The sequence below is a fragment of the Amblyomma mixtum genome, chromosome 1 (assembly GCF_055824585.1).
Source record: "Amblyomma mixtum isolate Tamu chromosome 1, ASM5582458v1, whole genome shotgun sequence".
Classification (NCBI taxonomy): Eukaryota; Metazoa; Arthropoda; class Arachnida; order Ixodida; family Ixodidae; genus Amblyomma; species Amblyomma mixtum.
In genome coordinates, this window is record NC_143012.1 from 108,782,067 (window position 1) to 108,809,419 (window position 27,353).

Consider the following 27,353-nt stretch of genomic DNA (forward strand, 5'->3'; position numbering starts at 1 on the left):
CGAAATTGTCCGGAGCACTTCACTACGGCGTCCCATATAGCCTGAATCGTTTTGGGACGTTAAACCCCAATAAACTAAACTAAACTATTTTTGCGCAAAACAGAATATAAGCACTCATTTGAAAACCACGTTGTCAAAAACTGCACGAAGCCATAAACTTGCTGCAGAAAGCCTAGTAAACAGGGGCGTTTAGTAAAAGTGGAAGAAACTGCTAAGTTCGGAAGTGTAGTCATCAAGTGAACCTGCAAGAATGCACTAATGATCGGATGGGAGCAATCACAAAAAAAGAAGAAACTAGCTACCAACTGTCTCGCATGCAGGTATTCTATGCCCAGTCCTCCTGCACAAACAGTCCTGAAAAGGTTATCACACCTCTCTTTATTTTTTTTTTCCGGACTGCTTTCGTCGCCTCCACAGCGTTGCACTTGGTATAAGAAACGGAGATATGTGAGCGGCTGTTTGCAGGCATTCCTCCATGCGCCTTAAGTTTCCTTGTGTGACCCAGATCGTGATATCATCGGCATACAGCGCATGCCGTATGCCTTCGATACCCTTCGACTGGTCGGGTAGATGGAGCATCGCCAAATTAGAGAGTTGGGGGGATAGCACCGCGCCTTCTGGTGTCCTACCCATTTGATACTGACCATATTCTGCCTCTTGGATTCTGATTAGTGCGGCTCGATCGCTCAGAAAGTCTGATATACTTGAAGTGTTGCGGCCACAGTGGGTCTCATTGAGGTGTGCCAGTATGACGCTGTGTTTGATGATGTCGAAGGCACCTTTCAAGTCCAAGGCCAGGACGACCTTGTCATTATGTGGGTGTTCACCTGGCTGTATTATATACCTGTTGAGTTTGAGGATTATGTCCTGTGCTGACTTATGTGGGCGAAAGCCGAACATAGTGTCTGGAAATGTGTTTCGTTGTTCCAAGTACTCGGAGAGCCTATCCCGCACCACGGTCTCCATCAGCTTGCCCACACACGTGGTGAGCGCAGTGGGGAGCAGTGGGAGGCTGCACTGTCCAGCCGGCAATCGGAATAGCACCGTTGGATTGCTGAACGGGCTAGCCGGGCAGCAAAGATCCGGCAGTCCTGGAATGCGGCATCATGGAGAGGAGTGGCACAAAGGAAACAAGGATGGCATAGACACGAAGGAAACAGGACGAGCGTTGAATTCGTGTTTCCTGTTTCAGGGCTTGTCCTGTTTCCTTTAAGTCTATGTCTTCCTCGTTTCCTTTGCGCCACTCCTCTGCATGATGCCTCACCGACTGGTCCAGACGAAGGTACCAATCCTGGAATGAGGACCCAATTGACTGTAGAAGCTCTGTAAGACTTTTTAGAGCTAATAAAGTTCACTCTCTCGTTCAGCCCTCCGCTCCCCTAAACCGAACATGAACCCACTCCGCATGGCACGGGGACCAAGGCCCGCCTCCTTTCCATTTGTAGCCTTCGCTGCGGAGCCAGAGGTTGTCTAGAATTTTACAATTTCTACTTTAGAATGGGAAATTTCTGGTGCGAAAATTGAAAGACAGTAACTTCCGATTCCTGACTGTGAGTCTTTATGTTCTGGCTTGTACGAGCCGAAAGTATTAAGGTGGCAATAAAAGGCAAGGCGGATGCACTTTTCTGTAGCCACAGCACAGGTAATCTGTAAATTGGCCCATTACCCATCTCCTGCGGTGCTCCAGCAACAATGCTGTTTTGTTCATTCGATGAAATCGCATTCCGAAAACGAGACGGGCAACCATGGGCAGCTAATGAAAGATCTGAAGGCGCTGAGAGCACAGCTTGGATTGCACACAAAGCATGCCCATCTGAGGAGGCCGGAAGCACTGCATGGTTTCTTTTGTTTCTTTGGGGAGGGCGGCAAGGGGTAGAAGGTGGCTGCAGCACTTGTCAAGTTCTCACCTCTTTGCTTAAAGGAGGACAAAGGATGCACATCAACTGTTTATTTCCACCCCCTCAGCCAGGGACTTCCTGACTGCAGCAGCCCCACGAAATGTTTTCTGCTCCCTCATTCTTGAATCCCCACTTTTCCCTCACGTACATTTCCCCGTTTTAAGCAGTTTATTTGCAAAATTGAGGCTCCAAATACAAGGACAACCAAGGTGAGAAATGCTACAAGTATGCAGAGCTACGCTTAGCGGATGGAGATTATTATCCATCAATTTTAGCAATTGGAGATCAAGGAATTGCAAGTCACTGAAGAGTTTGTGGCGGTGCACTGCATCTTGCACCAAGCAGCACTACGCAGCAAAACACTGAATATGAAATCTGCCATGGACATTGTGTTCGACTCAGTGGCCTTCATTTGTTCAAGAGCGCCCAACCACTGTCAGTTAATCTCTCTGTCACGAGAGGAAGAAAGCAATCGTAAGGAGACTTCATACCCACGAATGTGTGCTAAGAGATTTTTTGACCTAAGCTGAAAAGCCGACACCTTCTTGAAGAAGAAAAATAACCCGAGTGCTGAGCTGTCAAATGAGAAGTGGCTTCTTACCTGGCATATATCGCAGTCATATTTGAACACCTTATCGTCTTAAACGCGAAGCTTCAGGGAAAACTCAAAATCACAACGAAAAAGAGCCAGGACGTTCGTGCATTACAAGCTACCTTACACCTCTGGCCGCGCCAGGAAAAGCCGAATAAGTTGCGCCACTTTACAACCCTGTAGTGACTAGCAGACGTTACCCAAGAATCTTGCCATTGGGACCAGTCGACGTCAACAAACTCAAGATATCATCTTTTATCTTACTGTTGTGCAAAATAAGACTTTGAAGTACAATGCGGCCAGCTAATTTTTTTTTCAGCCAAGAAAATCTTGATTCACTTGCTATGTGTCTATGTTGTCTTAATTTTTATTTTTATTTTTTTATTTGAAATACTGCGGACCATGCATGGTCCTAGCAGGAGGGGCACATTCAAACATTTTTCAATACAAAAAATGACAAGCATATGCATAGAGAAAAAAGAAATAAGTCAGACAATCAATCAGAATTGAATATATAGACAGGCATCGCAACACAAAACAAACAAAACTCATGAAATAAAGAGATGACGTTCCAACTCAGCTACAAAATTGCTGGACAGAAAAATATGAGAAGGTAATGCATTCCATTCGGATACAGTTCTAGGGAAGTAACTATTTTTAAATGTGTTTGTGCGGGCGAAAATTGGTGCCATTGAGTGTTCCTGCGTATGTCTGGTTCTTCTCGTACAATGAGCTTTGACGCAATTAGGCAACTTCATTTTTATTTTTCCTTGCAGGCAGTGATGAAGCAAGATGAGGCGACTAACCTTCCTTCGGGATTCTAGGGTGTGAATGTTGTGTTGCTTCATAAGCGTAGATGGGGAATCGTGTCTTCTATATTTTCCAAATATAAATCGCACAGCTTTTCTTTGCACACGCTCGAGTTGTATGATATCTTTTTTATTATGGGGGTCCCATACAACCGCCGCGTACTCAAGTTTAGCTCTTACGCAGTTGTTATAGGCAAGACACTTAGTACTGGCAGGAGCATTCCTAAGTTTTCGCTTAAGAAACCACAGTTTGCGAAGTGCAGCAGCAGAAGTTTCTGATATGTGTTTTGACCAAGTTAATTTATTTGTAAACGTAACCCCTAAGTATTTATATGAGTCCACCTCTAAGATATTATTGTTCTTAAGCTGATATGTAAAGGAACACGGGTATATTTTCCTTGTTACTGTTAAAAGTACCGTTTTATCAGTGTTTAACTGCATACCCCAATTTGTACACCAGTGGGAAATAGCTTCTAAAGTATCCTGTAAAATTTCTTGATCCTTTATGCACGTAATTTCTTTAAACACAGCACAGTCGTCGGCAAATAATCGGGCAGAAACCTGGGCAGGAATAACATCCAACAGGTCATTGATAAAAACTAAAACAAGGAGCGGGCCCAAGACACTTCCCTGAGGCACACCAGAAGTAACATCTAACATCCGAGAAGAACAGTTCCTAATGGTGACGTATTGTTTCCTATCACTAAGGTAGGCCTTGATCCAGTGGACAATATTTTGAGGAATACCGATACATTCCAGTTTAAACAACAGTTTTGCATGTGAAACAAGGTCAAAAGCTCTAGAGAAGTCTAGGAACAATACATCGAGTTGACCGTTCCCGTCTAACACACATCCCAGTTCATGCACAGTCGATAGCAGTTGTGTGACAGTTGAGAGCCCTTTTCGAAAACCATGTTGGAATTCAGATAATACCTTGTTTCCTTCTAAGTGTTGCCGAATATATGATGCTACAATGTGTTCCAGCATTTTACAGCACGTACTTGTGATCGAGATTGGTCGATAATTCGCGACAGATAACGGTTCACCTTTTTTGTAAACTGGGACAACACGTGCCGTGCGCCATAGTGCTGGTATTTCACCTGAATCTAGCGATAACTGGAAAAGGTTAGTCAGAAATGCCGATATCTGTCCTGCGTAACGCTTTAGAAAAGCATTTGGTATTTCATCCGGTCCTGCTGATTTGCTATCGTCAAGTTCTAGAAGCATGGCTACGACTCCTTCACGATTTACTGTAATACTTTGCGATTCTGTACAGATTGATTCTGTTCGCGATTCTGTTCGTATTGTTCAGGCTTTGAAAAAATGCTCTGGAAATACTTGTTAAAGTGTTCCGCTATCTCCCAAGCGTCAGCAGTTGAAGTTTCCCCAATATTTATTTTCTCGATGTCAAGATTGCTCTTTTTCAAATAGCGCCAAAACTTTTGGACATCGTTGCTAATGAACTTGTTTAGACCATCGGAGAAGTAACTTCTTATGCTGCTATGTATGTAAATATGCAACTGCTGTATGCCTTGTAAAGGGGGCTCGAACCACATCAAGTGATATGTTTTCACTTTTGTCCGAGTCCCTTTCTGCCTCAAGGGAATAAAGTTCAATTTCAATTTCAATCATAATTGAAGCACAAAAAATAGCAACACTTCGAAGAAACTGTGTCTGTCCGCAGTGAGTTTCATCATCAAAAAAGTGCTTGCCTTTCTTAGTATGACTTAGTAATATGTCAAATGATTTCTTGCTGCTACTCTCATTCCAGTATTTGAGTGTACGAATGCGGTTTTCAGCGAAGAAATCAGTTAGAATATAGCGGTCTGCCTTGCCAGTCTCTCTCTCTGTGTCCGTGTTGTTTGCAGCGCTATTGAAAATGGCATATATGCACCAAATATCCTGATCCATCGCCGTTCTGCTAAAAGAGACTGTTTATTCTCGATTTAATTAGCACATTTTTGTGGTGTTTACAGTTCCCAGTCAACAGCATAGCCTTGGTAGAAATGCCCGCCTTATGTTCTCTATTTTCAGCATATCTTTCTCACGCATGACTCTGTGGACTCTAAAACACATTTTCCAGAAAACAACCCACTTGTCTCTTTTACTGTCCAACTTTGTGCAGGCCATTTGAAGGAGTGGCTGAAAGCGGAAACAGTCACTACGCATCCGGCGACCTACCTTGTCGGGAAAACCGGCGCGCTCCCTGTCGCAACTATCCCGTGCTTCAAAAAGCTGCAGCTCTAAACTGGCGGTGACGTCATCGAGGCGTAAGCTGTTCCACTTGAAGCCCGTCCCAGCCTCCATCAGTACACTCCCGGCGGAAGCTGGCCGGAACGAGTCGCCGATCTAATAAAGGCTGTTCGGGGCTTTCGTTTCGAGAGCGTTTGGAGTGAATCACACTCGACTCGCTTACCGTGTTTCGCGGAGTAAAGATCTCGTTGGCCACTTACCGGGGGGGACTCGGGAGCGAGGCCTCGATCGTTGGACGAGCGCGCAAAAACAGCGCTCTTCGAGTCGTTACGTATTTGAAGCAGCGGGGCTGTTCCCCGTTCGCTTTGTTTGCAGCGCCCGCGTTTCACGATACGCCGCGGCCCCTCGTGCGTCACGCTCCGGTGCGCTGAGTGTGCAGCCGCACCGAGCTCTTCGGGGCCTCTCCGAGTTGCGCTCGTGATTCTTGAGGGCTCAGCAGGAGTAGCAAGACTAAAAAACTAACTTCCGAATCTACCGGTGAGAGGTACCTCCATTTTTATAACCAATGAAATTTTCCTGCGGCTGTTTTACACTGGGCTATTCCACAGCGACATCTGTTAAGGCAACTTTCCCTCTTAATGCGTCGCCGTTACCGCTGTAACGCACGAAGTAATGGCGATGCGCTAAGGCGATTCGTCACAATGGCATGACGCTAAGCAGAATGCCGTGAAACGCACCCCGGAAATTTGCCGGAATGGCCGCCGCTGTTTGGCCCCAGCACAGTGACAATACTCTTGAGCCACGAGTTCCTCTGCCCCTCGTCCGAAACCTCTCCTTCTCTGCTTCTGTCACGACGTGCGCACATTTGTGAAGCATGCTTACCCCCTCCCTACCTGCCCCTCATTCCCAACCCGGCTTGTCCGACACTCCCAATCAATAAGCAAGCCGTATTTATTTCAAAATGCATGCATTTTCATAATAGACAACAGGCCAAAAGCTAAGAAAATAACTTGAAAATCCGTGTGGTCCCTATAAAGGCCACGTGAAAAAAAAGCATACATGCAGCGGAAGCAGGTCGCACACGAGCACACTGGTGACCAATTACAATAGCAGAAAAGATCCTCATAAACAGTACAGTAATACAGAAAAATTATCAAGAAACTCTCTACAAAACTCATTAGGTTCAAACAATATATATTTATGTCTCACACACTTGTGTGGCGATGATAACGGGGACAGCAAAAAGATGCGCATACACAATGCAATCATTAGAGATTACAAATTTTTTTTTTACAAACTATACTTTGAAATGATGTCGCTGGAGATTACGCCCGCTATTAAGGTTGGATTCGTGCCTGCTACCAACATTAGGCATAAGGAAATGGAGAGTTTGTGTATCGTAATTTGTTCTATCGCGTGGAAGTGAGCACTTCTCACTGGATCGGCTTCGGACATCTTGTTCCTTCAGCTTTAACATTGTAATAGTAAGTAAAAAAAATGTCTCAAAAGGCGTGTACATGAATGCATTAACTCTAGATGAAAATAGGGGGTGGGGGCACGTCCTCGACTTTGACAGAAGAAATCTTGCTGCCACCTGCAAACACAGGATGACCTGCTACTAATGCAAGAGACCAAGCCATTGCATACAGAGAAAGGGAACGAATTAGCACTCTGATAAAATATGTGAAAGTTTTCAGACATGATCAAAGCAGTAAAGTCCATGTGCCTGGTTATATTCACCTTAATTGCTCTAAATGCTGTCCAAGACTGTTAAAGAAAGCCAAATGCTTCTTCACTGGCTGTGGTGATGCAGAGGCTACAGTATTCAGCTGCTTAGCATGAGTTGCAAGTGTTATCTCAGCTGTAGCATTCACATTTCATTGGTAACAAAAGGCAAAAATGTCCATGTGCTGAGAGACAGTGTTAAAGACCCCAGATGGGTGACATCAATTGGTGACAGGTGTTCAGTGTGGCATTTCTTATAGCTACAACACAGCTTCAGGACATGAACTCCACAAAAAAAAAAAGACTTTACACAACTGCGCATAGATCAAATGTGTTTCTTGAAAACACATAGTGAACAAGGGAGGCTGTAGCTTCAGGGTTCTTGTCAGCATTTAGACAAGAGGGCTTGTCTTCGCCCCCACGAAGACAAGTGCTCTTGTCGAAGCATTGGCATTTCCAAGAACCCTAAGGCTCTTTCCTCCCTTGTTGACTTTGTGATGATCACAGTCATGCCATGCTAGCTGAAAAGAATGGTGTTCTTCAAGCATTCTCCAGCACAACACGCAAAGCACACATGCAAGCATATGAAGAAAGCAATATATATGTAATGTAAGAGCAACATGTGCAAATTACGTAAGATACCCATCTTCAGGTTTCAATGAAGAACCTGAATAAGTTGCAAACAGATGAATTTATTTGAAAGAGTCAGCCTGGAGATTTATGCAAAATACAAGTATACAATTCTTTAACTGGGTAAGCTTCATGAAAATTTTCGATAAGATCCAGTTTTTTACTATGGTGCATGTACTCCTCGAGCTGCCCGTATCAATATTATGCAACCATTATCTAGCGCTAGCAAAGCAGGACATTATACGAGGTACGATGCACGTATTTGCATCGCGATGTTCCGTACTGCACTCTCAGCACGCAGATTTCTTACTAATAGCCTTCTCAATTCTGCGCTTAATGACACACTCGGTATAGATGCATGGTGCAATTCAGTTCGATGTCACGCTTATTGTCTCTCACCGAGAGCGTAAGTATTGCACCACTCGTAAGTCGGACTAGATGCGACGACGCCAAGGGTGCGCGGTGTCGGCCCTCTTCCTTCGACGGAGCTTACTTTTCAGCAAAGTGCGCAAGTGAACGTTGCGCAGCACGTTTCGCTTGGCGTAAGCAGATGATTCGCTTAAATGCTCACTTCAGAAACTGAAACGTCGTGCACGCGACTTGCAGCGTGAAACACCGAACCTGACTTATGACAGTCCACTGCTAAGCCACGGCCGACTCAAAAACACTGTGACAACGCAGCGAACGCAACTACGCACAACACATTCAGAAGTTTCTCTTCGAGCGACGCGGCGCTATCCGAGCTAAAGAAGGACCTTAACCCGAGCCGCGCGCGACCGCCGCCCCGAAGCTCGGCGAAGAAGGAAGATTGTGAGGAGAGAGAAAAAAAATCTGCCTCTCCCGTAATCGAGAGTAGAGTAAGCATAAAATGTTTACGGGCATAACACATTGGTTGTAGGTGGTACTAGTCAAAATCTTGAAATTGATCTAGTGTTCAACACACCACACTCTTCTGTTGCGTCGAAGCGATCGCCTGCAATAGTGCGGGCTTAGGTAGGCAGCCGCGAACCGTAGCGACCTGGTAGCTTTCAGGAGCGGCCGCATACTCATGGCGTTGTCTTCTGCTGTGGCGTATCACTCGCAAAGCGATCGCTTTCCGCAAGACGCTTCCTCCCTCCCCTTCATCAGGCTCCATTGCTCGGCTTGAACAGCTGTGACGGTGGCGGCATTGAAATGCAGGACGATGCTGAAGCGTACGCGGCCACGACGAGACGCAGGCCTGACAAGAATGTATAAGCAGCGCGTTCTAATACTCCGCGATCGTGTATACATCTGCCTGCGAAAGGGGAAAACGTCATGAGCTGAAGGCCCAGCGGCCGGTCTTTTACATGCGTGAGTGTGGGACCGCAGCGCCATCCTTGGGGACGGCGCGGAAGGGGCCCCCCGCGGCCCTCTCTCGTAGAGTCTCGTTAAATCTCGTACGGTGCCCGGATGCACTCGTTTCAGTGCCTGGATGATTTCGTTTCAGTGCCCGGATGATCTCGTTTCAGTGCCCGTATGAGTGTAATTCAGTGCCCGGATGTTGGCTCTCGGTCTCGGCGTGACGTCACCACACTGCCGACAACGGGAGCTGGAAGCATTTCATGCTTAAAATTACAGTTTCATTGCGAGGAAATTTTACGTATACCATATTAGACGATACTCGGTAAAAATTGCACAAATTACTTCATACTGGGCAAATATACAAGCTGCATGCGCAGTAAAACAAACACCTGCGATAAGCCCGATAGCTTTATTTTCAAGAATAACAATTTTATGAAGATTCGTTTTAGATGTGGTAGCCTAAACGAAGTGGCAGTAGTTAATGTGTGGTTGGAACAGGGCATCTGCGATGAGGGCGAACGCGGCTACAAAAAGCAACGTAAAGAAGCATTTGTTAGATGTGCTTTGGGAATGGAATATATGATCCCCCTGTACTGCGGTTGAACGCTATATCGGGCATACAAGGCGTTGCCTTAATGGGGCCATGACAGCCTATTTTCGCGCTTACCCTGCTTATTGCATATAATTCCCATCACGTTAAACTACGATTCCCCGAAGTTTCACTTGATTGTGTGCGGTAGAAACTTTTAATACGAATTTTTCTCGTTTCTCTTGCGAGCTGCTTGCTGGTCTGGCAACCTCTTAACTCTGACGTCACAAGGGCAAGCCCATAGGGTTTCTTACTATTACCCAGAGGGAAAGCTGGAAGCGCTCCACTTCAGCCACCATGGACGCTCAAAGCATCATGGACCGGTGAGCTACCTGATGCGGGCCAGTCGTATTTTTTCGGGAACTTGGAGTTACTACTAAGACGTTTCTATCAGAAAACGTTGTTCGTGTTTGCACACAACGCAGTGTGCAATAGCCATAGTAGCGAAACCGCAGCAGTACACGACGCCAGTAAAAGGCTTTTCTTTTCCGAAATGTCATTGAAAAACCTTTTAAAGTGCTTAACTCTTTCCCTACCGCGCCCATTGAGCATCGTTAGCCGCTAACGATGATTTCATGCTCCGATTTCAGAACCTTCTGTGTTGCTAATCGCCACGCTGAAGATACAGCTTGTAGGCAAGGATTCAAAGTTTTGTTTCCGATGTAGTTTTCTTTTGTCCCGCGATGGGGCACTTTCTAACTCGCTGCGAGGAAATGAGGACGTGGACCTGGGGTAGTATTCTCCCGGTGTCGCCTTTTGCGACATGTCGCATTAGGACGGGGCCTAAAAAAGTGCGTACAGTTGCTCGAAGAAACGGAAAACGCTGCCGGCACTTTTGTCGGCGGTGCTTTCATTCACTCCGAGAAGCGACAATTTACCACTGCTGATTCACTAGCAGCAGTAGTTTCGTATCTTTGATAGCAAGAATATTTGCCATCACATGACGTTAAATGTTCAAAAAACATTTGCAAATTTAATGTAAACTCGCTTTACTCCATTTAAGTCTATAAAACACCGCGAAAAAGCTCCAAATCTATTTTTCTTTCGTTCCGGACGGTTGTGCTAGATTTCGGCTGCGTTTCGGGCAGTTGCAGACGGTAGCAGTGTAGCTGGAGGTCCCATTAGGCTTGCGCGCTCCAGAATCGAGAGCGTATCTCAAAAACTAGGCTGAATTGCAGCTTAAACTTTATCGTCGAAGCAACGTAAGTCATACCGAAAAGCAACAACACCAGTAGTTCCTGGTAAACATGCCGACCGGAATCGCAAGGACTGCTGAATTGGCTGAAGCGGGCGGCTCTCGCTTGTAAAAGTCGTCACATTGCTTTAAATCCCCTTTCGCTCGTGCAGACACTGTTTCGTTGCACTAACGTGCATTAAAACGCCTTCAAGGGTCATGTAGCCGCGAGCGCAAGCGCTGCCAAGGCCACTTAGTTGCACGCTGCAACGTCTGCTTCGTCGCCTGTTTACGACGATCGCATGGCGAGTGGCAGTCCGGCTCAGCAGACGGTAGCCACAGTGCTGTGCTCTTCGACAACCGGTTATGCTGCCGACAAGATTCGTCGGCCAAGGCAAACTGGTCGCGATGTCCGCAAACACGCCACTCTTCTTCGCAACTCAAAAACCAGGCAAAGAGAGTGGGATTCATGGCGTCTAGTATCAATTTCGTAGCCCGTCGCCCGCGCGAATCGCTTCAGCGCATTCCGTTGTTCGACTAAGCGTAGTAAATTGGGGCGACGTCACGATGACGTAGCAGGAAGGCGGATCCGTGTCGTCACGCCGCCGTCACCGCGGCTGGAGCCAATCAGCGAAGAGCGAATGCGACATGTCGCAAAAGGCGACACCGGAAGAATACCACCCCAGCGCCCATAGCCCGCCATGTTGCCTGCAGATGACGCCTTCGCCGCTCGACTTCGGAGCCTTCCGTGTTGCTTACAGGCACGATGCGAATCTGGCTTGTAGCCGGAGAACTGAAGTTTTGTTTCCGATATAGTTTTTTTTTTTCCCCATAAAACGGCATTTTTTGAACGCGCTCCGAGGACTCGGTACCATCAAAGTCGCTTGGCAGCCTCCACACGCGCGCCACGCGCACTAAAACATAGCAAATCTCAGGACTCCGTTTGGTCTGCGAGTGATTTAATCGAGGACCTGTGCAACAACGAGCCTGAAAATGGTGCAAGGCGCAGATGATTCAGTTTTCACATCGGTGATGATGGAAACCAGCCTGAAACACAGGCGGCCGCGCTCCAATGCACAACTGTAGGGTTTCTAGTTCGTTTTGTAGCATGAATACTATTCAAGATAGAAATGATTTTTTTTGCAGATAGTGGCCAATAGAGTAACAACCATTTTGCGTATTTCAGAAAATTTTTAACATTTTTTTCTTTTTAAATACAAGCGTGTCTTTGCAAGTTTTGTTCAATTTTTTCCTAAAATCTCGTTTTTAGCAAAAAAAAATTTTTGTTGCAACATGCAATTTGTTGTTTACACTTATATGAGTAGAAAGCACCTTTATTCACCTCTGTTTTTGGGTATTGCAGTAAATATTGACTGCAAAAGTTTTAACAGAAAAAAAATGCACTGAAACCTTCATAAAATGGCCATTTCCTCCATGGTAGGGAAACAACATTTTTGTTAACATATTTTTTTTAAAGTGCGCCTGTTAAGCACAAAATATTAGTTTTTGTAGTGTTCAAAACTTGGCCAATAGGAGAGCTAGCCATCTCTTATTTTCGGCAAACTTTGCATTTACATGCTTTTGTGCTCGTTTGTTGCAAACATCAGACAGGATATTGAATAAGGGAGTAATTACTCATTGGCATCCACCCGAGCGCAGCCGTACGGCTACAAAGGAAAGCTATACAGCTTTCTCAGAAACTTCGTAGTTAAGAAAAATTCGTCCTGGTCCGGGGATCGAACCCAGGACTACCGCTTCACCGGAGCAGTCGCTCTACCAATTGAGCTAACCAGGACGGCAAGGTTGTGGTAGGGCGAGAGCGAATTGATCAATAACTCGAAGTGGGAACTGGGGAACAAAGTGGGAACAAATCTCAAAGTGGGAACGAAGTGGGAACAAATCTACTCCACCTTGAGGGATTCCCCTAAAACATTTGACCAACAGGATTTTGAATGTTAGGACATTCTTAATTATCGAACAACGTTTATTTTTGCATTATTTCTTGGCCAAAAGTTTTAGTTCTGCAGTCGGTAGCTCACCGCCCCATGATGCTTTGTGCGCCCATGTTGGCTGAAGTGGTCTTGAGGAGGCTCCACGCAAACTCCCATAGACAGGACGCCAGCTTTCCCTCTAGGCAATAGTAAGAAACTCTATGGGCAAATCCGCCCCGCGTCGTCTGCTGCGAGCTGATCGCTGCGTTGAGGCACTTGCTCGCACACCGTGTACGGCGGTTGCTCGAAAAGTTTTTTCTTTCTAGCTTAGCGAAATAAAATGCATTTTCAGGGTTTTCTTTTCGGGAAGCCTTCAGCTCAAGCTGTACGCAAGCTCAGTGATCCTTGGGAAAGCGGACTTGCTCGTGGCGCCTCTTTTCTGATTACTGAGGAAACAGAAACTGGTGCACCCCTGCTTTATTATCTACACTTAGAAGCAGTGAAGTGCTCCCGTATGTTAAAAATATTGCCGACGATTACGTTACTTCCTAATGCGAAATTCGAGCGCAGCACATCAGCTGTTTCAACTTTTCGATAGATTGAGGCAATGAATTCGAGAAAGACATATGTGTACAATTACAGACAACTTGTTATTTTTCACACATATTTCTTCCCCAAGAAACACTCCGCTAACAGTTCTTGATTGTAATGAAGGACGCTTTGTGGTTAGAGAAATAGATAAATATATGCTCGACTTGCTGCACCAATACCTGGTTCTCAAAGAAGAGGTCTATGCAAGTATTTCGCGAGGTTGTCATAGCCGTGGGAGGTGTTACGAGCGAGAGGAACTGAATGTTCTCCGTCATGAATAGCAATGAATTCCTGTTTATTTGTCTTTACATCTACTTTAAAGTACCCACCCACCCTGCCACCCTGGCAGGTACGTGGGTTAATAGTTAATGGTTGATCGCTACAGTTCGCTCACCGTTGTCAGCGCTAACGCATGCAGCCCACATCTCTCTCATGACCCCACGTACCTATAAGCGGGATTCAGGCGTCCACTGTCCCACGGAGCCAGTTATGCGCAGTTCCTTTCCTTAAAATGATCGGAGTCTAAAACGCCCTCGACGCCAACGCCAGTGAACACAATGAACGCCGACGGCCTATGGCTTCAGCGCCGCGTTTCTGGCACAACGTTGTCAATGCCATGCCAACGCATGCAGCGCACATCTGTCACTATCGCACCTAGCTAAAAGCACGACTGAGGTGTCTACTGTTCCAAGAGGGCAGTTATGCGCCTTCGCTCTGGTTCAGGTGTCCAACGAAATGTGTGATACATATAGTGCGCCATTTCTTTTCCTCGAAAACCAATTTACCAATTTTGCCTCTGCTTTCCAAGCTCCCGCTCTATTAGTGTCGGAGCTTAAAGCGCGACTAAGGTGTCCACTGCTGGTTACAACGAACAACGGCGACGGTGACGCCGCGAAACGCACAAACAGGGGCCAAAGTGCTGCGCTCTAAAATGGCACGTGCCATGGATGCCTTCGCCGATGGATGGATGGAAAACTTTATTAAGCAAGCGAGTTTGGACCGTGCAAGGTCTCAGGGCCACCGCACAGCCCTCACATTACACGCATGTGTCCAGGCCACGTAGGGCCATAGCACTGGCACCCCGGTTCACACAGCGAAGTTGCGTGTCCGGGTCCTGCGACGCATGGAGGGCCTTCCATTCCTCCCATGTGCCGATGGCGGGCTGTCCCTGCGGGGGAGGATCGGCACGGCAGCCAAAGAGGATGTGGTCCAGGGTGTCGTGCGATTCTCCGCAGAGAGTGCACTCTGGGGAAACATGGCGGAAGTAGGATAGACGCTGAGGGGTAGGAAGAGTTAGGGTCTGGAGTCGCCTCCAGAAGATTTGTTGGGAGTGGGATAGGCGGGGGTGGGGAGGGGGATAGAGTCGACGGGCAAGGCGTATTGTTGAGTTAGTTCTGAGAACGTGTGTGCCCGCTCCCTCGAGAAATCCCGGCTGGGGTCGCCATTTGCCCGGCAAATAAGTCCTCGGGCTATGTTATCGGCGGCCTCATTTCCGGGATTGCCAGAGTGAGCCGGCACCCACACGAGCTCAATACGCCTATCGGAATTTAGGGTGAAAATTCTCAATATCTGCCACGCGGGGGGATGGACGCGTCAGCGGGCAAAGTTAAGAATGGCTGTTTTGGAATCGCTAAGTATATAAGCCGCATTGGTTTGGGCAATGGCTATTGCTATAGCTGCTTCCTCTGCTTCTTCCGGGATACAAGGGGGTTCTATGAAATGGGTAAATGGGGGGGGCTGCTGGATGGTAAGCCAAAGCTACTGAACGGTCTGGACCACACGCGGCGTCCACCCAGCGCGCATCCTCTGAAGTGCCATATTCTTTATGGAGAGCTTTGGCTCGCGCGACTCAGCGGGATTGATGTTATTCAGGGTGGACATTCTTAGGAAGGGGTTTCAGGATAAGCGCGGTGTGTATGGCGCGAGGAAGAGAGATGAAGCTTGTCGTGTGTGCCGGTATGCGAATTCCCAGAGAATCCAGTATATATCGCCCGATGTTCGCCGTGAACGGCGTGGCGATCTGTCGCTGGTTGTTCTTGCCCGCTATTCGTCGGCTCGATAAATAAACTCAAATTATCCCAAGGTGGCACTAGAGTAAGCTTGCGGCTCGGAAGGAGCAGAGAAAAGTGCCAAATGCGACTGCTTCCCCGCTGCATGTGCGTGTAAGTCAAACACACATTTCTTTCGGCTCATAGAACCCTTTTGCAGAACCAAGCCGCTAGCAGAAGCCAACACGACTCGAATGTTTCGCTGCGCGCACCGACGAACAGTCGCCGCCGTCTAGATCAGTGCTTCAAGGTAATAGCACATGATTTAGCATTTACTAAACCATGCGCTAAGTCCCCCAGGAACGCGACTATTACGGTTACTGCAGCCCCACGCTGAGGTTGTTTACATCGTGGTGGAGCAGCGCAAAGGACGGGACAGAAGAAACAAGGAAGGACGTACACAGGCGCTGTCCTTCCTTGCTTCATCTGTCCCGTCCTTTGCGCTGCTCCACCACGATGCAACAGCACCAACTAGCCCAGCAACTTGCTCTTCTGAACTTCATATGTTGTTTACATAGCTGTGCTCAAACACTATTGATCGTTTGCTTGGCAAGACACAATGTGGGCTCTCCATAGCCTAAATATTATCTACTCTTGCTTAGAAAATGTAGCTGGACTCGTTTACATACTTCTGTAACATTGCAATAAGAGCCAATGCTGCTATCGCCTACTTGTGAAACGCTTCGCGTACGTACGGCGCTTCTTGCTAATTGCATCTGCTTCCTCCGATGTCACCAATACTTGATTTTAAATCGGTTCACCTGAAAATACGTTTGGACACCACATGCATTAATGAAAACAGCTACATTTGTTGCCCACAGCTGACGCTGACGACTGCTGCCGGCTGCCGACCTTCAACACACATGCTCTGCAGACAGGGTCACATCGGCACTTCTCCCTTACTGTACGGGCGTCCTGCGATGTAGGCAGCCGTCGCTTTGAAGTCACTGTAGCCAAAACTACGCTCGACGGCTATTTTCATGCGGATCTGTGAATTCACCCTCCGCAATCGCCGAAATCGCACACAGGAATCTTGCGGTCTCGCTAGGCCTCGTAAAAAAATGGGCAAGGAGCCGGCGGTATGCCGTCACCGAAATTTAAGAATCTGGCAAAAGTTCACCGAAGCTCACTCTTTACACTACCACGATGCACGGTCGTTGGTCGTGCTGGCGTCGTTGTTGGTTCCAGCGCGACATACCGGTGCGCCAGTGAAAGCATCTGCATACCGACCAGCCCACCGACCGTCGAACGACGTCGCATCGGCCTAGTGTGATCGGACCTTAGCAGAAAACTACGTTACTGTTATCGCTTTTGCGGCTACAGTCTCATATATGAGGGACGGCTGCTACTTCGATCGCCCGCGCAAGTACAGGGGACAAGAGACCTCGCTGCCCGCATTGTAGCCACGATAGCAGACGACGTTGCTCCGCGTATGTCCTAGTGACGTCTCGAGAGGATTCAGTATGGCTGTCGCTGCCGATAGGAAGAGTTTCGTGGTCTCAATTTCGATCGTTTCTTTTCAAATATACAGTGCACCCTTGGCATCCAAATTTTTGAAACGAAATCAGAGGCTTTTTTATTAATTGCTGAAGTGTAAAGCTGCAATATGAAAAACGACCCTGTCGTGGCCCCTTTAATGACTGTTTAACGGGGCATCCTCAAAACTTAATGCAACAAGATAAGCTCGCGAACTTAGTTAACGATGTGATGGTATGCAAGTGCACACCCGGCTTTAAAGAAGCAAAGTTTCTGGGCAGGAGTGTAAGCACAAAAGCAGGATTTTTGCTCGAAGCTTTCCATATAGAAAGGAAAGCAGATGAGTACATCAGCGATCCCTCGATAAGCACGTACTCAGCTGAGCGCGGTTTTCTGGGGCAATATGTGTAATGATAGAGAAAGCTGACAGGCTTTTCGTGCCTGGTCCTATCTCATGTGCTGTTACTTGACAACAGCTATCTTTCGCAGCCAGAGGTGACAAAACCATTCATATCTGCTAAAATTCAGTCTGTCAAAGTTAGCTGGCACCGCCCAAGTGTGGCATGTGATGTGACCACCTATAATAGTGTGAGTAGCTGACAAAATTCAGGGGGCATTTTGACTGTCTAAAGTGCGTAGAGGCGAAAGCGTTTTCCGCACCACTTTCGCTGCTTCTGTGGTACTGGTGGCGTCACATATAATGAGTACTAATTACTAACTGATGACAAATCACTAATTAATGCTTAATTACTGATTGATGTCTGAATACTATTAACTGCTAATTAATGACGCTTAAGTTTTGCCTTTAGGAGTGGAACGCGACAGCGTGTTGTAGCGCTGCCAGGGAGTCCACGGAACACCACCACCCGTTCGGCGCGATGCCTTGCCCTCTGAACGCAACGCTTTTTGAGGCAAGGAAATGGCGCAGTAATTCTCTGTCTTCTCGGTGGACACCTCAACCGCACCGTAGAGGAAGGGAGGAAGTGGGAGTGAAAGAAGACAAAGAGGGCCGTAATGAAGAAAATGGAAATTGTATTTGAGGAAAGGAAGTTACGCAGTAAGTGTCTCGCATATCTCGATGGACACCCGTCAAAATTCAGGGGGGCACTTTTTTGACCTAAGTGTGGTCACTGATGTGTGGTTAAGATGTTAAGCTTCGCCTCTAAGAGTGGAACGCGACAGCGTCTTGCAACGCTGCCAGGGAGTCCATAGAACGCCATCACCCATTCGGTTCTACGCCTCGCTCGTCGGTAAATTGGTTTTTGAGGAAAGGAAATCTAATACCTCATACCTAATACCTCATAAATCTCATACCTCGGTGGACACGTAAACCTCGCCAGGAGGAAAGGGAGGAGGATGGGAGTGAGCGAAGACACCGTATTCACTAGACGCGCCTTTGTTCATTCCAAACCATCGAGCTGGCATGGCGGAGTGGAAGACCGGGGTTCGATTCCTGAGCTCGACCAATTTTCTACTCGGCTTTATTTATTTATATGGCCTCACTAGAAAAGTTAATTAGGCTAATTGGGTAATTAAACAATTAACTAAGCTCAGTCCCACTTGGAGCATCACTATACGATCTCTTCAATTGGTTGCATGGTTACTAACCAAAGTACAATTGGCTCCGTTTGAAATTCGCGCACTGTGACGTCATAACCGTTTCGTGCAATTGAAAAGCGTGACATTTCTGTCGACAACTGCTGCTTACAACAATTTTCTCATCGTAACAGGGAAAGGAAAAGGAAGGGAAAAACGCCAGACCTCGTGAAGATGAAAATTGATACTGATAAAAAAACGAAGAAACAAAAAGGTAAATAACTAATAAAAGCGATAAAAGCAATAAAGTTAACAGGGCAATGGAAATGAAAAAGATAAGATGCCAACAAGTAACACGGCAAAAATACTAAGAGCTAAAATTGAGAAAACATCGCGGAAAAACTAACAGCTAAAAAGTAAACCCACAGAAACATAGGGCTAAGTTTTGTGTATCAAATAGCGGAATGAAAGTTGGCGGTAAAAAAGACGGTTGCATAAGGTGGGATACTTAAAATGTTAATGCCTCGAATTTTGTGCCAGATAGGCGAGTTCTTTCTCAGATAGCGACACTGAAGGCTTGCTAATACACTTTTCTTTGAACGCTGCTATTGTGATTGCCTCAACTATTTCACGGGGCCTCGTGCTACTGATTGGGGCTATTACCCGAGTTTTTCCTTCCCTTTTCCTTTCCCTGTTATTTATTCTTGCCTCCACTGAAACTTCTCACCTTCACGTGTTATGTTGGTTAAGATCTTTGGTTTGCTTGTGCCGCTTGTCTCATCATGACCTTGTAGATTCCACTTGTTCTTGCCTTCCTTGTGTGGTACATTCACCCCCCTGACATGGCTGTATGTATACGTTGCATCTGTACTTCCGAAATAAAGTTGTAAGTTCAGCGCTCCTGTCCGTCGTGTTCCGCCTTTTTCTTGTCCGTTGTGTTTTGTGCGCTGGTTCGCTCAGAAGAAAATGAATACAGCGTGCTTTCAAGTACTCCAACGTCCGTGAAATGGCACGGCGTTTAACACACTTTGTGCTGCCATCCTTGTCTGCCGAACAATAAATGCCGATTTAGACCCCAAATGCTGTGATGACCGTTGCAGAAGTCATTCGAACCGATTGCTCGTACAAGCGGTTTGGTTGACTGTGCATGGTATTGCTTTCTGTACATCCCTTAGTTTTATTTATACTTCCCGGATTCTCAGTGAACAAAGTTCGATTAAGTTAGCGCCTTTCTTGCGTCGTTCTTCCCTTGTGTTCGTCTTTGTAGGCGCGATTATTTCCCTTGTGTTCGGACTGTATCGCGCACGAATGAAAGTAAATCAAGACGACGATTTCTGAAGATGCGAGAGGCTTGCAGTTGAACACGCGGAGCGAAACGCTGCGACGATAGCCAAGTAGCGGGAAACGGATTGAATGCTGCCGCCCAGAGAAAAATCGAGAGACCATGGGGCACAAAGATCTGAGCATAGCGCTGAAGAGTTGGTGCACGGTCATTCCAGTAATGTGCACTGTTCTTATAGGTACTCAGAGGAACGCCAAGGTACTTTGGTGGCTTACGAGGCCTTTGCATACCAGCATATTCGGCAGGTGTCGTTCCTCACTTACCAAAACAGACCGCAACTCTTAGAACGATTAATTCCAAATGTATCAGCAGCGCGAACACCACACAGGAAGAAGAAGGAGAAGAAGGTAAAGAGCGCTGAACTTCCAACTTTTATTTGAGCAAAAATTGAACCCGCACTTTTATACACATACCAGGTAAAATCCCACCAGGGGGTAATCAAGGCGTTCTATCGAATTGGGACCAACACGATGTCCAGGGCATCAAAATGATAACTACTATCACACTATACAAAGACTTCCATGAAAAGCACGAATGACATGCGGAAAAAACAAGACAATGTAAAAACAGGGCTGAGTGTGCGCGAATGGAAAAATGGAAAAACAGGGTTGAGGGCGCGAATTTTGCTAAAACCAAGTCTAATTCCAAGTCCTGACACTGAAACAAAGTCTACCGTTCAACCAATAACTTCATCGAAGCTTTTCACATCAGCGCTGAAAAGCGCGAGGTCATCCGCATAGGCTAATGCCTTCAGTTCGTGACGTATTATACGAAATCCAGTGACGGCTGCACTGTTTATAACGCTTAGACAAAGTGGTTCGAAATATATAGAGAACACGAGCGGGTACAGCGGGAAACTCTCTTTCACAGAACACAGAATGCGTACTCATTGTGAGAGACGTACGGGGAACAGTTTTTGTACCAAATGCATATCGCAGTATGAAAAATTTAACAAAGAGTGAGGTGATTTAGAAGAGAAAGAAGAAATGAATGGGACACCCGATCGAACGCCTTTGCCAGGTCAATTTGCAGCAGTGCTAATTTTTCATGAGCGTCACTGCCATACTGCAACACTGTGCGCGCTATATGTAGATTAGATTGTATTCATCGACCCCTAAAGCCACATGTTTGATAAGGTCCAATCAAAGTAGCCTTTGCAAGCTGTCGCCTATTTGTGAGAACTTTAACAAAGACCTTATAAAACTCGCCTTTGTGATGCTTCTCAAGCGGTCGAGCATTGTATCATCAATTGTAAGGGTACAATACTCCTCTGGGACATCATGCAACTGACAATGAAAAAAAGAATTGATTAGACGCCGCATTCGGTACGATATCTCAGTGCCCTGCCATTTGTTAATGAACCGTTAAATATGTTTTGTTTAATTGGATTACATAGCCTGTGGAAAACACACATCATGAACAGACGTCTTCAATAAGTTGTTTCTGCTAATGACCATTTCAGTAAAATGATTGCATACCTAAAAGTATTCTATGCCCAGACCGAGTTTGAACCGGAGTGGCACTCTCTTAGTACTGAGGTGCTCATAGCCTTTTTTATTTGTTTGTTGCTTAGATGCATGATATATTAGCTATGTGCCCTACATTGACTCTTTTCTCGTGATTCGTTGCTTATGTGTTTTGATTCTCCCCTGTTTTCTTAATGTTAATCTCTGCCCTCCAGTGGGCGTAGTCGGGCTGATGATGATAAAACATCGTATTGTCACAGATGGGTCCTTAATCACACAGGCTAGGCACAGGCCGCAAACAGAGAAGCAGAGTCTCAGCTCCGAGAGCACGCGAGTTCCACACTTCTTCGTCCTTTCGGCGCCGCCCGGGGACACCTGGCGGCATTATTCCCCCTCCCCCAAAAAAGAAAGCAAAAACGTGGGCGCACATTGAGTGAACGGGAGGAAGTAAGCACGTGAACGGTCACATGCCGCTCAACGGCTGCAGGTACAAATAAAAAGAACACGCGGAAGAGGCTACGCCCCTTACTGCGTACAGTAAGGCTTCATGCGCAGTACGTGCACGACCTCAGGCTGAGGTCGACGGCGCGAACTCGGTAGAGTGCCATCGGGGAGGACTTCATACGTCACATCCGTGATACGGCGCAACACTGTGTACGGTCCAAAGTAGCGGCTCAGGAGCTTCTCCGACAGGCCTGGGCGACGTACTGGGGTCCATACCCACACTTTGTCGTCGGGGTGGTACTCTACGTGTCGATGTCGTTGGTTGTAGCGTTGTGCATCCGTGACCTGCTGCCGTCGGATGTGCATACGGGCCAGTTGCCGGGCTTCCTCTGCGTGCCGGGTAAACTCCTCGGCGTCCGACGTGAGCTCCTGGTCGTCAGGGGCGCACGGAAGCATGGCGTCGAGCATTGTCTGTACGTCACGCCCGTAGACGAGGCGAAACGGCGTAAAGCGAGTCGTTTCCTGAAGCGCCGTGTTATAGGCAAACGTCACGTATGGGAGGATCTCGTCCCAGGTCTTGTGCTGTACATCGACGTACATGGCGAGCATGTCCGCTAAGGTTTTGTTGAGGCGCTCCGTGAGCCCGTTTGACTGCGGGTGGTATGCAGTAGTCTTGCGGTGGGTCGTGTGACTCAGCTGGAACACCTCGTGCATGAGCTGTGCAGTAAACGCAGTGCCCCTGTCGGTGATTACGGAAGACGGGGCGCCGTGTCGTAAAACGATGTGGTGTATGAAGAAATGCGCGATTTCCGAGGATGTACTGCGCGGCACCGCCTTGGTTTCCGCATAGCGCGTCAAATAATCAGTCGCAACTATAATCCACTTATTGCCAGATGCTGATACAGGAAATGGGCCCAGAAGATCAATGCCGACTTGGTCAAAAGGTGTGCGAGGTGGTTCAATTGGATGGAGCAAACCTGCAGGCTTTAGCGGTGGCGCCTTACGACGCTGGCACTCACGGCAACCTCTGACGTAGCGATGGATGGTCGCTGCAAGTTTAGGCCAATAATAGGCATGACGCACTCGGGCGAGCGTGCGGGCAAATCCCAAGTGGCCAGATGTGGGCTCATCATGACACGCTGAAAGGATGTCGTCGCGGAGGTCTGATGGCACGACTAGGAGGTAGGTCCGGTCACCGTTACGTGAGTTTTTCTTGTAGAGTACGCCATTGCGAATACAAAAAGAGGACAGGTGGCGGGAAAAGGGTCGAGGTACGTTGGAAGCATGGCCCTCTAGGTGATCCATGACAGACCGCAGGTCAGCGTCAGCACGCTGCCTTGCCACCAAGTCCGAACTGCTGACCACACCTAGGAAACGATTGTCGTCCTCTGTGCTGTCATCAGCTTGCTCGACGGGTGCGCGCGAGAGCGTGTCGGCATCTTCGTGTTTACGTCCGGACTTATAGACAATTGTATAATCAAATTCCTGAAGGCGAAGGCTCCAGCGTGCCAGGCGGCCTGATGGGTCCCGGAGATTGGTCAGCCAGCACAAGGAATGGTGGTCTGTGACGACTTTGAAAGGGCGACCGTAGATATAAGGCCGAAATTTCATCGTGGCCCAGATGACGGCGAGGCACTCCTTTTCTGAGGTGGAATAGTTGATTTCGGTGCGCGAGAGTGTGCGACTCGCATACGCGATCACACGTTCCACGCCTTCTTGATGCTGAACGAGGACGGCACCAAGCCCAATATTGCTAGCGTCGGTGTGTATCTCGGTAGCAGCCTCCTCATCAAAGTGAGCAAGCACAGGGGTAGTGTGCAGCCGTCGTCGCAGCTCTGTGAAAGCAGCCTCTTGCGCGGCAGTCCAGACGAACGGTGTATCTTCACGCGTTAAGCGGTTCAAGGGTTCAGCGATGCTGGAGAAGTCGGCGATAAAACGGCGGTAGTAGGCGCACAAACCCAAGAAGCGCTTGAGCGCTTTCTTTGTAGTAGGACGGGGAAACTCGGCTACGGCGGCTGTTTTCTCGGGGTCGGGTTTTACACCGTCGGCGCTCACAACATGGCCAAGAAACTTGAGCTCTTTGTAGCCAAAGTGGCACTTCTCGGGTTTAAGTGTCAAGTCGGCCAATCGCTGGGCATCCAGCACGGTCCGCAGGCGTTCAAGGTGTTGGTCGAAGGTTTCTGAGAACACCACCACGTCATCTAGATAAACTAAACAGGTTTGCCATTTGAGGCCAGCCAGGACAGTGTCCATCATGCGCTGAAACGTCGCAGGCGCTGAACAAAGGCCGAAGGGCAACACCTTAAATTCATATAGGCCGTCGGGTGTGATGAAGGCAGTTTTTTCGCGGTCACGTTCATCAACCTCAATCTGCCAATATCCGCTCTTGAGGTCGATCGATGAAAAATACTTGGCGCGGCGAAGTCTGTCGAGTGAGTCGTCGATGCGAGGCAGCGGGTAGACGTCCTTTTTCGTTATGGCGTTCAGCTTACGGTAATCAACGCAAAAGCGCAAAGTCCCATCCTTCTTCTTTACCAGAACAACAGGCGACGACCACGGGCTCTTAGAAGGCTGAATTATGCCGTCTGTAAGCATCTCCTTCACCTGCGTTTGGATGGCGTCGCGTTCCTTCGGGGAAATGCGGTATGGCTGCTGTCGTATGGGGCGAGCATCATCGGAAGTGATGATTCGATGCTTTGTGACCGCCGTTTGCCGCACTTTCGAGGAGGATGCGAAGCAGGTTTGGTATTCAAGCAGTAGGGCGCGTAGGTCGCGCTGTTGAGTCGCTGATAGCCCGGAGCTAATATCGATGCGATCCAGGGACGTGTCCGGTTGTACCATGCCCTCGGACGCAAAACACTCAGTAACATCTGCCAATTGGTCGGCCCACGCGATGGCAGTAGCTCGGAAAAGGCGACGAGGTTCGTTGGTAAAATTAGTAATCAGGAGCTCCGAACGACCGTTATGGAGGTGGACAAGGCTTCGGGCCGAGCAAATGCCGTGTGTCAGTAGCAAGGAAAGGTTACCCTCGGCGACTGCAGGTCCATCACGTAGCCTATCATCGCATTCAACTCTTGCAAAAACACTGGCGCGCGGCGGGATCAAAACACTTTCAGGGGAAATACGAAGGGCGGAGCTGCGTTGACGAACATCGGAGGTGTCGTCGGCTTTCGCTGTAGAAAACGTAACGGTTCTGTTCCGCAGGTCGATAACGGCCCCATTCTCACGGAGAAAATCTACGCCCAAAATCAGGTCCCGAGAACAGTCGCGGAGCACCAGGCAGCTCACTACGAACGTCGAATCGATGATCTGGACCCTAGCCGTGCACTGTCCAAGCGGAGTAATGATATGGCCCCCCGCCGTCCGGATCTGCAGGCCAGAGCAGGGAGTCGTGACTTTCTTGAGAAGCGCTGCCAATTTGCCACTAATAATTGAAAACTCAGCTCCTGTGTCCACCAACGCGCTAATGCTGTGACCGTCGAGAAGCACGGGTATGTCCAGTGAGAATCGCTCCTTTAGATCACCTGCTGTCGTCGACGTCGACAAAGCTCTATCATCGGATGTCGGCGTCGTCAGGGGGTCCTTACAGCATCGATATCCAGCGACCACGCCCCCGGAGGTCGCTGTCTTCAGTTTTCCCGGCGAGGACTGGGCGAGCGGTCCGCTGTCGCTCGCGAAAAGTTCTGCGGATTCGGTGAAAATGGTGACCGGCGAGGGGACGGTGATCGGGACTGACGGCGCGCCATGGACCACATAGGTTGCTGCGTCACGTACGCTTCAATCGCAGGGGGCCGTTGACCAAATCGGGGTCTTGGCGCATCGGGGGAAAAACCCTGCAGGCCAAGTTCACGATATGGGCACCGCCGGAACAGGTGACCGGGCTCCCCACAATGGAAACACAAACGTCGTCGGTCTGGGCCACGCCAGACGTCCGCTCTGCGCAGGGATCGTCGGTCACTCGGGATGTGCTGCACTGGCTGCACCGAGGGTAGCGGGACGTCGTGATTGGCTTGAACAAACGCCGTTGCATTTGGGGCAGGGCGTCGTAAAGCGTCAGCATACGTCGGGCGGCAGTAGTCCGTCTCGATAGGCTGTGCAAATGCCGCTGGATTTGGGGCAGGGCGTCGCAGAGCTTCAGCGTACGTCGGGCGGTAGTAATCTGGCTGTACTGGCTGTGGTTCGCCGCGTAGCAACTGTGGCCTGATAGCCTGCTGCACCTCGTCGCGGATAACGCCCATAAAGGAGCTGGCCGTGGTCTGCGACGTACCACAGATCTTCTGCAGCTCCTCGCGGACGACAGTGCGGATCATGTCACGGAGGAAGTCGGTATTGGTGTTGAACGCCGGGAGAGGCTCCGTAACAGAAGCAGCAAGGACTGGCCGGTCGTACGCGGTGGAACGCTGCCGGAGAACCTGCTCCATCGTGATAGCCTCTGCTAGAAACTCGGCAACAGTGCTTGGAGGGCTGCGCACGAGGCCGGCGAAAAGCTGTTCTTTCACACCACGCATTAGGTGGCGCAGCTTTTTGGCTTCCGACATGGCTGGGTCAGCCCGTCGGAAGAGACGCGTCATGTCTTCGACGTACATGGTAACCGTTTCATTGGGCATCTGCATGCGGGACTGCAGGGCGCGTTCAGCTCGCTCCCGACGATCAGCGCTGACATACACGGCGAGCAATTGACGTCGGAACTCATGCCATGACAGAAGAGCGTCCTCACGGTTTTCGTACCACGTCCGAGCACCGTCCTCCAAGCTGAAGAAAACGTTCCTCAGTTTGGCGGCGTCATCCCACTGGTTAAATGTGGCGACACGTTCAAACTGGAGGAGCCAATCTTCCACGTCCTCCAGCTGAGTCCCGTGAAAGGATTTTGGTAGCCGTGGGTTGTGGAGGGTGTAGTATGCGGCGCCTTGCATGACTGGTTGAGGGGCAGGTGCCGAGGTAGTGTCAAATGGCCTGAGCTCAGGAGGCAGCCGGCCAGGTGTCGAGGTAGTCTCCAACAGCCCATGCTCAGGGGGCAGTCCTAGATTGCCGCGACTGACCCGATGCACTGGCGTGTCGATAGGGAGAGGTCTGGGGTCCTCGGTGTTAGGAGGGGTGTGCGACATATTCCAGGGCGATGTACCCAGCGCACTCCACCACAAATGTCACAGATGGGTCCTTAATCACACAGGCTAGGCACAGGCCGCAAACAGAGAAGCAGAGTCTCAGCTCCGAGAGCACGCGAGTTCCACACTTCTTCGTCCTTTCGGCGCCGCCCGGGGACACCTGGCGGCAGTATCATTGTAATAAATAATATAAGTTGAGAAAAAGACCGACTATAGCCGAGTGGCAACGGCTAAGACGCAACGGCCAGCGAGGCTGGTCTTAGAACCAGGTGGACAAGAAGAGACCCACGCTGCGCTACTTAAGCATGCTTAACTTACACCAGCTCACCCAGTTTCCGGCATTGTTGAAGGTTATCTTTTCGCGCCGCCACAGGTTCGAATCCCACACGAGGTGGGTACGGTAAGTTCTTTTTTCTGCTCCACGATCTGTTGGACATACATCGGACGCCGGGGATTCCTTCACATAGCCGTTCTAGTGCCA